We start from the raw sequence: 9,435 nt of genomic DNA on the forward strand, positions 1-9,435 counted from the left end.
GTATGTATACCATACTGATGTCTATAGTTTCATACAATATAACTTCTGAGACCATTTACCCTTTCCAAGTAGATCCTCTGCATTCTTTCTTCTTTTTATTCTGTTGTTTTTTTTTTTTTTTTTATTCAAATTTCCTATCTTACACTAACATTGTCAATATCAGGATTCCCCCAGAAAATCCTTTGAGATGGGACAAAATTGTTGCATAAATCAAGATTTAATTCTTTTTTTCATGCTCCAACATCATTTAGTTGAGTGTATGTGTTAGTTAGCCTTCAGTTTTTATAAAAATGTACCTGGATGGTCCACTAAAACAGAGGACGGGAAGGCCAGCACAATGACTCAGAGTGTAAAGGCAAGCCTGATGACCCAAGTTCAGTCCCTGGAGCCTAGATAGTGGAAGGAAAGAACTGATTTCTGCAAGTTGTTCTCCAGATGCCTGCATGTGTGAATCTCTTCCCTCCACACATATAAATAAATAGATATATTTTAAAAAATGCGGATGGGGGAGGAGCTGGAGAGATGACTCAGCAGTTAAGAGCTCTGGCTGCTCTTGCACAGGACCCAGGCTCAGTTTCCAGCACCCACATATGGTTTACAACCATCAGTAATTCCAGTTCCATGGAATGCAACACCCTCTTCTGACTTCCTTGAACATTGCACGACATGGGTATATTTACAGGCATGCAGACAAAACAGTCATACACTAAAATAAAAATAGTAAATTTTTTTAAAAACAGGAATCCATAGTCAAATGATCAACATGATGATGAAAACTTAACTCTTAGAGACTGACAATAAATTCTTCCAAGTTGGTTTGCTCATTTAACGCTTGGCATGCTTGGTGAATAACAACACTTTTTATACATTTACATCCATTCCAAGAGCTTCCAAATACAATTTCTGTTTAGAGGCCAGGTCTGAAAAATGTACTTATGGAAACAGTGAATTCAATCCAAAAGAAACTCTAGGTTCAAATCAATGAAGTAAAAAAGGTCACGATGTTAAAAACAAGTCAGTAATCTATGGTCCATAGGTCACGTAGAACCAGCTGCATTTTTTTGTCCTGTCTGCATGCACTACACTTTCTGACGGTTAGGAAAGAAAAGATCAAGAATAATTTTTCTTGCAATGTTAAATTATATAAAATTGAAACTTTAGTGTTCCATGAATAAACTTTTATTGGAACATAAGTATGTCAATTTGTTTGTGTAGTTCCTATGGCTGTTTTCACACCGAAATGGAAGAGTTGACTACAAGTCAAAGACCATATAATGGCTGAAAAACCTGAAATATTTACTATCGGGCCTTTTACCAAGAACAGTTTGCCTAATCCTAAGATAACATTTCAACATTCACAAATGGGCTGGAGTTGTCCCACTATGCTTAAGGAGAAGCAAGATTCTATCTTTATTGTAGACATAGCTACTTCTATTAACACTGGTGGAATTCCATTGGTAGATTGGAGTTCACCAATAAGGCAAGTAGCCTGAACATGCAACTTGGAGCCCCTGGGCCTGATGTTTACACCATAAGAAAGCTTAGCACCAAAGCAGGCTCCATTGCAAATAGTTTATCTCATTATATAGAGTCCTTGGATAAGACTTACATAAGCTACTCTTAGAGGTAATTAAGCAAAGTCTCATGCACAAATCAAACAAACAAAAAATTAGCTTTCAGTAGCTAGCAGTGCAAAGTGTCTCTTTTCTGAAATAAATGCCAAATCATAAAGTTCGAAATGTTTGAACTGAGAGCATAACTCAAATGACAATCCACATTCCCAGTACACATGGAACGCAATATATTTAAATATAAAATGATGGGGTATCTTTAAGAAGTGAGAAAGATTTCATTACAGCCAACATCACATCATCTTGTAATATTCAACAGAAATTAAATTACTTATAATAAAGTAAAAAGCCCCAAACAACCAGCTGAATTAATTATAAATGTTGGATAAGGAATGGGGGTGTAGATCAATAGTAGAGAACTTGCCCTTCATGGCTGAGGCCCCTAGATGAACCTCTAGCAAAATCAAAATAATATTAATCATCATCATTACATAAACATAAATGAATAAATGATGGCCAAGTGAATGGGGAGAACTACATTTTGTGTGACATCTATGTGAAAGATAAAAAACCTTAAGCAGCAAGTCAAAAGATTCAACAAAAAAACAAAAAAGAAAGAAAGAAAAAAAGAAAGAGCACTATTTCCTCTCAGTTGAGACAGGTGACTGACAGTGAAGAACCTCACTGACTCTGGTTAGACCTGTGTATAAACTGCACTCTTTGAGGTAGCCATTGCTCTCAAACATTAAGTCCCAAATAAAGGAATGGCACTTTACATGCGGGCTCACCCTTGGGCAGTGGATGGCACAAGCTACCTTCACATGTATGTGTTCAGTGGCATTCGGATTCCTCACCACTGGATTTCTTCTACACTCAACTCTATTTTCCTCCCTATTTCTATCTTCCATCATCTCTACTTCTTCTGTACTGAACTGTCTCCATGATTCACCCTTTCATCTGACAAGCTATAATTTTTTTAAATTTTATGTGTATGTCTGTATTGCCTGCATGTAGGGACGTGTACCCCTGTTATGCAATGCCCACGGAGAACAGAAGAGGCTATCAGATCCCCTGGAATTGGAGTTATGGACAGTTGTTAGCTGCCATTTGGGTGCTGGGATTCGAACCTGGGTCTTCTGCAAGAACAACCAGTGTTCTTAACAGCTGAGCCATCTCTCCAGCTATAGCTTTTACCTATTTATTTAGTTATCATCTCTCTCCCCATGTAAAAAGTGTCAATAGGGGCAGAAGAGATGGCTCAGTGGATTAAGAGCACTGGCTACTCTGGCAGAGGACCCAGGTTCAAATCCTAGCACCCACATGACAGCTAACAATCATCTGCAACTCCAGTTCGAGGGGATCCAACACTATCTTTTGACCTCTGTGGGCACTTCATGACATGGGCACACTTACATACATGCAGACAACACACTCACACACATAAAATTAAAATAATAAATAAAAAAATTTTTAAATTTCCTTCAGAAAAAATATTTTACTCACTTTATTCACTATAGTGTTTTGAATTCATGGAATGAATCAGGGAATGGAAATAGATAAGTGTGAAAAAATCCCAAGTGTGCTGAAAAACATAATATTTGAGTACTCTCTATTCAGATATTCATTATATCAACAAAATTTTTGAGCTGAGCAGCCAAACAATTACTAAGAAAGTCTTCCATTGGTAGAAAGTTAATTGTGTTTTACTGGCTTTGTTGACTATCTTCATACTCCAGGTAGAGTGGGGATGACAAATACTTGGGAGAATTGGGCAGGAGGGAAGTGTGACCTGACGCAGACTGCATCAGGGCCAGATTGCTTCCACACGAGTTTTTCATAGCACAAGAAATAACTCATCAGATTACCTGAATCATAGTTGCCCAGAGAAAACCCTTGAATGATCGCCAGATAATCCACCTGAGCTGATGCCAGAAGGAGGTGACACATGTGATCTCCTGGAAGGCTGAGACACTCTGCACCCTCTGTTCGCCTGAAAGTTGATCCAGAGCACCTCTAGTATTGTTGTATAAGGAGGACTGAGCATAAAACTCAGCTAATTTTTCTGTGACTTGGTTTTCTCTCTTGAAAAGCTCTTTATGTTCATTGTCTTTGGAATAAAAGTGGATAAAGACGAGAGACACAGTTAGCAGACAGCATATGAGTTAACAGGTTTTTCCAAGACTCTTTACTTGAAGAACACCTAAATTCTGAGTCTTTTTGTTTTCTGTAATTTGCTTTGTAGCCAAGAGATGACCTTGAACTTCTGGCCCTCCCTTCTCTACCTTCCAAGTGTGGGATTACAGGCTTGCACCATCACACTCAGTTAATGTGAAGCTAGGATCAAATCCAGGGTTTCCTACATGCTAGATAAGCCCTCTACAACAGGGCTACATACTCAGCTCACCAAATTTGGAGCATAAAAAATTCCTTCTACGACATTCTTTTACATGATAGAGAAACAGCTACTTGATACAATTACTGTCGTCATCTTATGAATACAGCAAATTCATGATATTTTTCCCATCTGGACCCTAGTCCTCAACATAGATTTCTTTCCAGATGGAACTATAATTCTTAGTATAAAAATCCAGCCTTTGCTTTCTACTATGTGCAAATGTATAAAGTGCCAAATTTCTTATTTTTACAATGCTATAAATACTTTATAAATGCTATAAACAAAGCCAGGTACGGTACTATGGTCCTGTGATACTAGTACTTGAGAGACAGAGGTAAAAAGATCACAAGTTCCAGGCCAGCCTGGTTACATAAACAAACCCTGCCTAAAACAAAGGAAAGCATCAACCAATGAGTACATCTAATTTTATGGAAACCCATCTTACAGCTTACAGCATCACATAAATGGCCTTTCATAAATTAAATAAAAAACACCACGGCACTAAAGGACAATAAAGTCTATCTATTAACTAATTTTAGGGAGTTGAATTTTAGGAAAAAGCTATATTCTAATGAGCCACATTAATGTGCCTCAAGTCAATTAAGAAAATCAAAACAAAGAAATCTGTGAATCAAAAAGATCCTATACCTTCATGGTCTTCTTCCTCCTCTCCTAATATCACAGCAGAGGAATCCCCATTTATAACATCCAGGAAGAAGTCAGCAGGGTTGTTGTAGGGCTCATGGTGATAACCTACAAAAAAAAGGAATCCAAGAACACAGTCCTAAATGTCTTAGGAAACACAGAGGACTCTTTCAGTAAGGGAGGCTAGGGAAGACAGAATCCAATGATTTCTTAATCCTGCTCTTTTGTCCTCACTGATTTACCCTTTCCTCATGTATATGCTCACAAAATATTGCAACAATCTGTTTCCCGCCAACTACATATGTGTGCTCATGTGTACTATACGTGAACATCTTACATTAGTCCTCACATATTATAAATCATGAATACCAAACCAGCTATTACTATGCTCTGAGGCTTTCAGTACTTCATAAACCTAAATCCAGGTCTGGGGTTGGGGTATCAACTGCCCAGGTGCACTGTGCTTTCTGGGTTCACCTAGGAAACTGGCAGAGCAGTGTGTGGGATAACATTCACTGTTTCTCCACCTACGAAGTTCCAAAGATACAAATATCGTCTGTCATGTTGCCATAATTCCAAATAGAGAATAAATCCTCAGAGGCAACACAGCACACGTGAACTTCGGCATCAACTTTCTGTGTCACATTTGACCTTGTCCTAAATTTTGACTGGGTTATCCAGACTATCCAGACTCAGAAATGCTTACATATTTTAAAATGACAAAAACTTAGAAAAAAGAAATTAAGAGACTTAGTGAATATTTAAATCTGTATTTAGAGTCGTGAAGAATCCTCTATAAATATATCCATATTTCTCTAAGGTGAAGCAGATTTCATCAACCATTAAAAAATAATCCCATCATCCAGTCTGAATATAGAAACACCAGTCTAAGAATATGAGCCTTATGTCAAACTTAGGGCTAGCACACATTCATAGCCTAAATCTGAAGTATGAGGCTACTACAAAGTTAAGTAGCACCTCCATAAACCTGCAGAGAAAGATCACATACTAGAGGGAACGAGAAACCACCACCTGTTACATGGGCAAGAATGCAACGATACTGGGCCTTTCCCAGACTGTTCAAGCAATGGAATACCTGGGCCTGAGTCTAGCATGTTAGTTATGAAGTCATCATAATTGGGAAGCAGAGCACACATGGCCCAGAAAAAACACTCGAACACAGGCATGCATACTCAGACAGGACAGAAAAATAAACCTAAGTAACAAGCAAGTACTACAAAATTAATCAAAGTTCTGGCACCAAACTAACCAAAGGTATTTTAGAGTGTAGAAACCCGAGTAAGTCTGCACAGGATAGAACAGTATTCCAGTGAGCCCAGTTCTCTTCCCCGATCCTGTGGATGAAGGAGCTGCCGCATGGAAATGTAACCATACCTGCTAATTTGAAGTACTCCAAAGCGTCCTGTGCAGGCCCATGAAACAGGACTTTTCCTTTGGCCACTAAGGTGAGGCTATCAAAAAGTCTGAATATGGACTACTGAGGCCGATTAATGGAGAAGATGATCGTTCTTCCCTGCTTAGACATCCTAAGTAGAAAGAGGGAAAATAATGGGTCACTGAACATCCGAATCTGAAACATCTTGGCAAAATACTTATTCTGCCATTATCTACTGTTCACAGTTCAACTTGAATTTTCCTTATAACCCCCTCACCTCAGTTGCATACTTGATAGACAAACTACCTCAAGGCTCTTATTTAAAAGACCTGCAGTTAAAGTATTGCACATTATCCCCTAGAATGTTTATTGTATATGCAGATTTCTGGTCGGTCTTCTAAGAGTTAAGAGTTGTCAGGAATAGGTACAGGAGTCAGATCATTAACAGGCAGCCTAGTTGATCTGAAGGCACACTCACATTTGAGAAAAATTATGTAAAATTAAATATTAAACAAGGATGGCATGGCCAGTCCTTTTGATCACTCTGGATCCTCAGGAATTGGTTTCATTGTTCTGATAATATGATTAACATTACAACCACTTGGCTATCTTTGCTAAATGCTTCAGAGATAATTTCATTTCAATTTTAGCAATATTTCCATAAGGCAGTTCTAATAGTATAATTTCCTAAAGCTTGTAAGGTCAACCAATCAGTCAAAGGTGTCACAGTAAAGAACAAGACTGGGATTTGATCTTTGGTCTAATTCCACAGCAGAAATCCCCCACCCCCTCCATAAAAAACCCTAAAACAAACTAAGTTCCATGTCATAGGAGTTACACTGTATAGTAGGAGAACTAAAGGCAAAATACAGAGTTTAAAAGTGCTATTGAAAACATTTTTGAGGCTGGGAATGGTGGCACATGCCTTTCATTCCAGCTCTGGGAGGCAGAAACAGGTGTACCTCTGTGATATTCAGGCCTGCCTGATCTAGATAGCCGGGTCCAGGTCAGCTGGGGCTACAGGGAGACACTGTCTCAAACAAATAAACATTTTGGGGTCTACAGTGATAGCTCAGCAGGTAAGAGCCCTCATTCCTCTTCCAGAGGACCCTGATTCCATTCCTAGCACCCATATGGTAGCTAACAACTGTCTAACGCTCCAGTTTTAGGGGACCTGAGGTTCTGTTCTGGCCTCTATGGGTAGTGCACAACATGGGTGACTTACATACATGCAGGCAAAACAATCATGAATAAAAATGCCAATGAAATTTTTAAAAGATTATAAAAACTGGGCATGATGGCCCATCCCCATAACTCTAGCACTTAGGACTTGGAGGCATGGAGATCAGGAGTTCAAATCCCACCTGAGTTGCATGAGATACTCTTTCCAAAAGACAAACAAAACAACCTTAACAAACAAGCAAACAAAAAGAAATACAAAGACAGTGAGTGAGAGCTCTGGACATGGTGATGCCTTTCAAAGGCAGGGGCAGGAAGTTGAAGAGACTGAGATCAGCCTGGGCCACACAATGAAATAAGAACAACAAAAATACGAGGTGACTTCAAGAAAAGCATTTTATAAACCTATACTCTGAGCTAGGGGTATGTCCAAAGAAAATCAGGCCGAAAGATGAGTAATTTCAATACAGTTTAAAACAGAAATACAAATGTGCAACCTAGTGTGAAGAGACTACAGAGTATCAAATACTAAAAAGACAAAGAAGCAGCTGAACGAAATGACATAAAAAGGTCTAGCCAAGCAACTACAGGAAGCTCACTGCTACACAGAAAGGAGTGTGTGTGTGTATGTGTGTGTGTGTGTGTGTGTGTGTGTGTGTGTGGGGGGGGGAGGTGTGTGCATATGTGAGTGCAGGTGCTGTTGGAGACCAGAAATGTTAGAGTTCCTGGAGTTGGAGTTACAGGAAGTTGTAGGTTCTGGGAACTGAACTCAGATCCTCTGTAAGGGCTGTGCATGTTCTTAACTGCTGAGCCATCTCTCCAGTGTGCGAATATCTTTTTAACAAATTATAAAACTTGGGGATGTTGCTCGATGATAGAGTGTTTGCCTGGCACGTGTAAGACCTTGAGTTTGAGTCCTCACACTGAAGCAAAATGAAACACTGTCCTTCATAAGACATTCTGATGCTCAAAGCAAGGTCTTTGGAGCAGTGGCATCAGCATCTCCTCCACAGTCTCCTATGAAGAATCTTGGGTCTTGCCTCACACCTACAGAAACAGAATGGGCTTTTTTTCTCATGATAATGAAGTTCCACTTCAACAATAGATATCCTTATCATACGCAATTCCTAGAATCTAGATTTTAAAACAGTGATGTGTATGAACAATGGTGCAAGAAAGGAATGAACAGAGGTCTCTGCAAGGATATCTGTAAGCTACAGTGTAAAACAGGAAAACTGCATCATAGTATCCTGCATTCTCTAGTGAGCACAGCTAACAGTTAAGATAATATATATAGCATGGTTATGATCTGAAAGAGGACCTGAACTCGGGCTCATACTGTACCTTCTGAATGAATGTGTGCAACGGACATCTCAAATATAATATGCTTAAACCTTAGACATCTTTCTGTCTTCCCTAATTTTTTATCCTAGAATAGATACTTGCCTCTAGCGCTATGAACATTGAAGAAAGGAAGGTACTAACAGAGAGAGGAATCCATGAATGTGGGGTGTTTGGCAACTTTAAAAGGAAGAGGGGTTTCCAGGTACATCAGAAAAATGAAATAGCCAGAGTGATTGGAAATATGTTTACATTAAACAGTTAAATTACTTAAAGAACAGATTATCGGTTTTAATAACTAAATATTCTCCCTAACGGAATATAGTAAGCCATAAAATGAAAAACGCTATTTTACATCAGAGAATCTAGAAGAGACCAGCACAATTAGAGGGTCAAGATTCACCAGAGGTGAGCTGCTCCAGGGCTGCTGCACTGGAAAGAACACAGCAGCATCTCATAGCCTGAGTCTGTTCCCAGAAGCCTGGGATAAACCAAGCTAAAGGTTACCTCAAGAAATGTACTAGCAATGACAAGGGAAAAAGACAATAGGGGAAGTGGTCCGTACTAGAAAAAGAAAAAAAGGAGCAACTAAGCATTTCTGGAGAGGAAGCACTGCAAGAAGGTGAGACGTCTGAGGAGACTGCAGACCAGGTAGTGGCAACACTGTAGTGGTTGGCTTCCTCACTGGGAGCCAACAGCCTGCAGGGGTGGAGTGCCCTCGCTTCTTGAAGTTCCATGCAGGATAGTCAGCATGATGGGTTGTGATGTCAGAAAGAAACAACTATGGAAGGGACAGTAGATAGGAGAAGCAAGTGCGGTAAAATTTAAAAGTGGGAACCTACGCCAGGGGAGTGGGATACTCCTTGTGTTGTTCTTGGAGTTTTTCAGTCTGTTTGAAATTCTCTTTA

The 9,435-nt window shown here is 39.3% G+C and overlaps 1 pseudogene; it reads right to left on the minus strand.

Annotated features, from left to right (window-relative positions):
* Positions 1-9,435, minus strand: part of LOC103735316 — a 43,779-nt pseudogene that overhangs the window by 16,950 nt on the left and 17,394 nt on the right.

This window comes from Nannospalax galili, unplaced genomic scaffold (genome assembly GCF_000622305.1).
Source record: "Nannospalax galili isolate Female #2095 unplaced genomic scaffold, S.galili_v1.0 scaffold1237, whole genome shotgun sequence".
NCBI lineage: Eukaryota > Metazoa > Chordata > Mammalia > Rodentia > Spalacidae > Nannospalax > Nannospalax galili.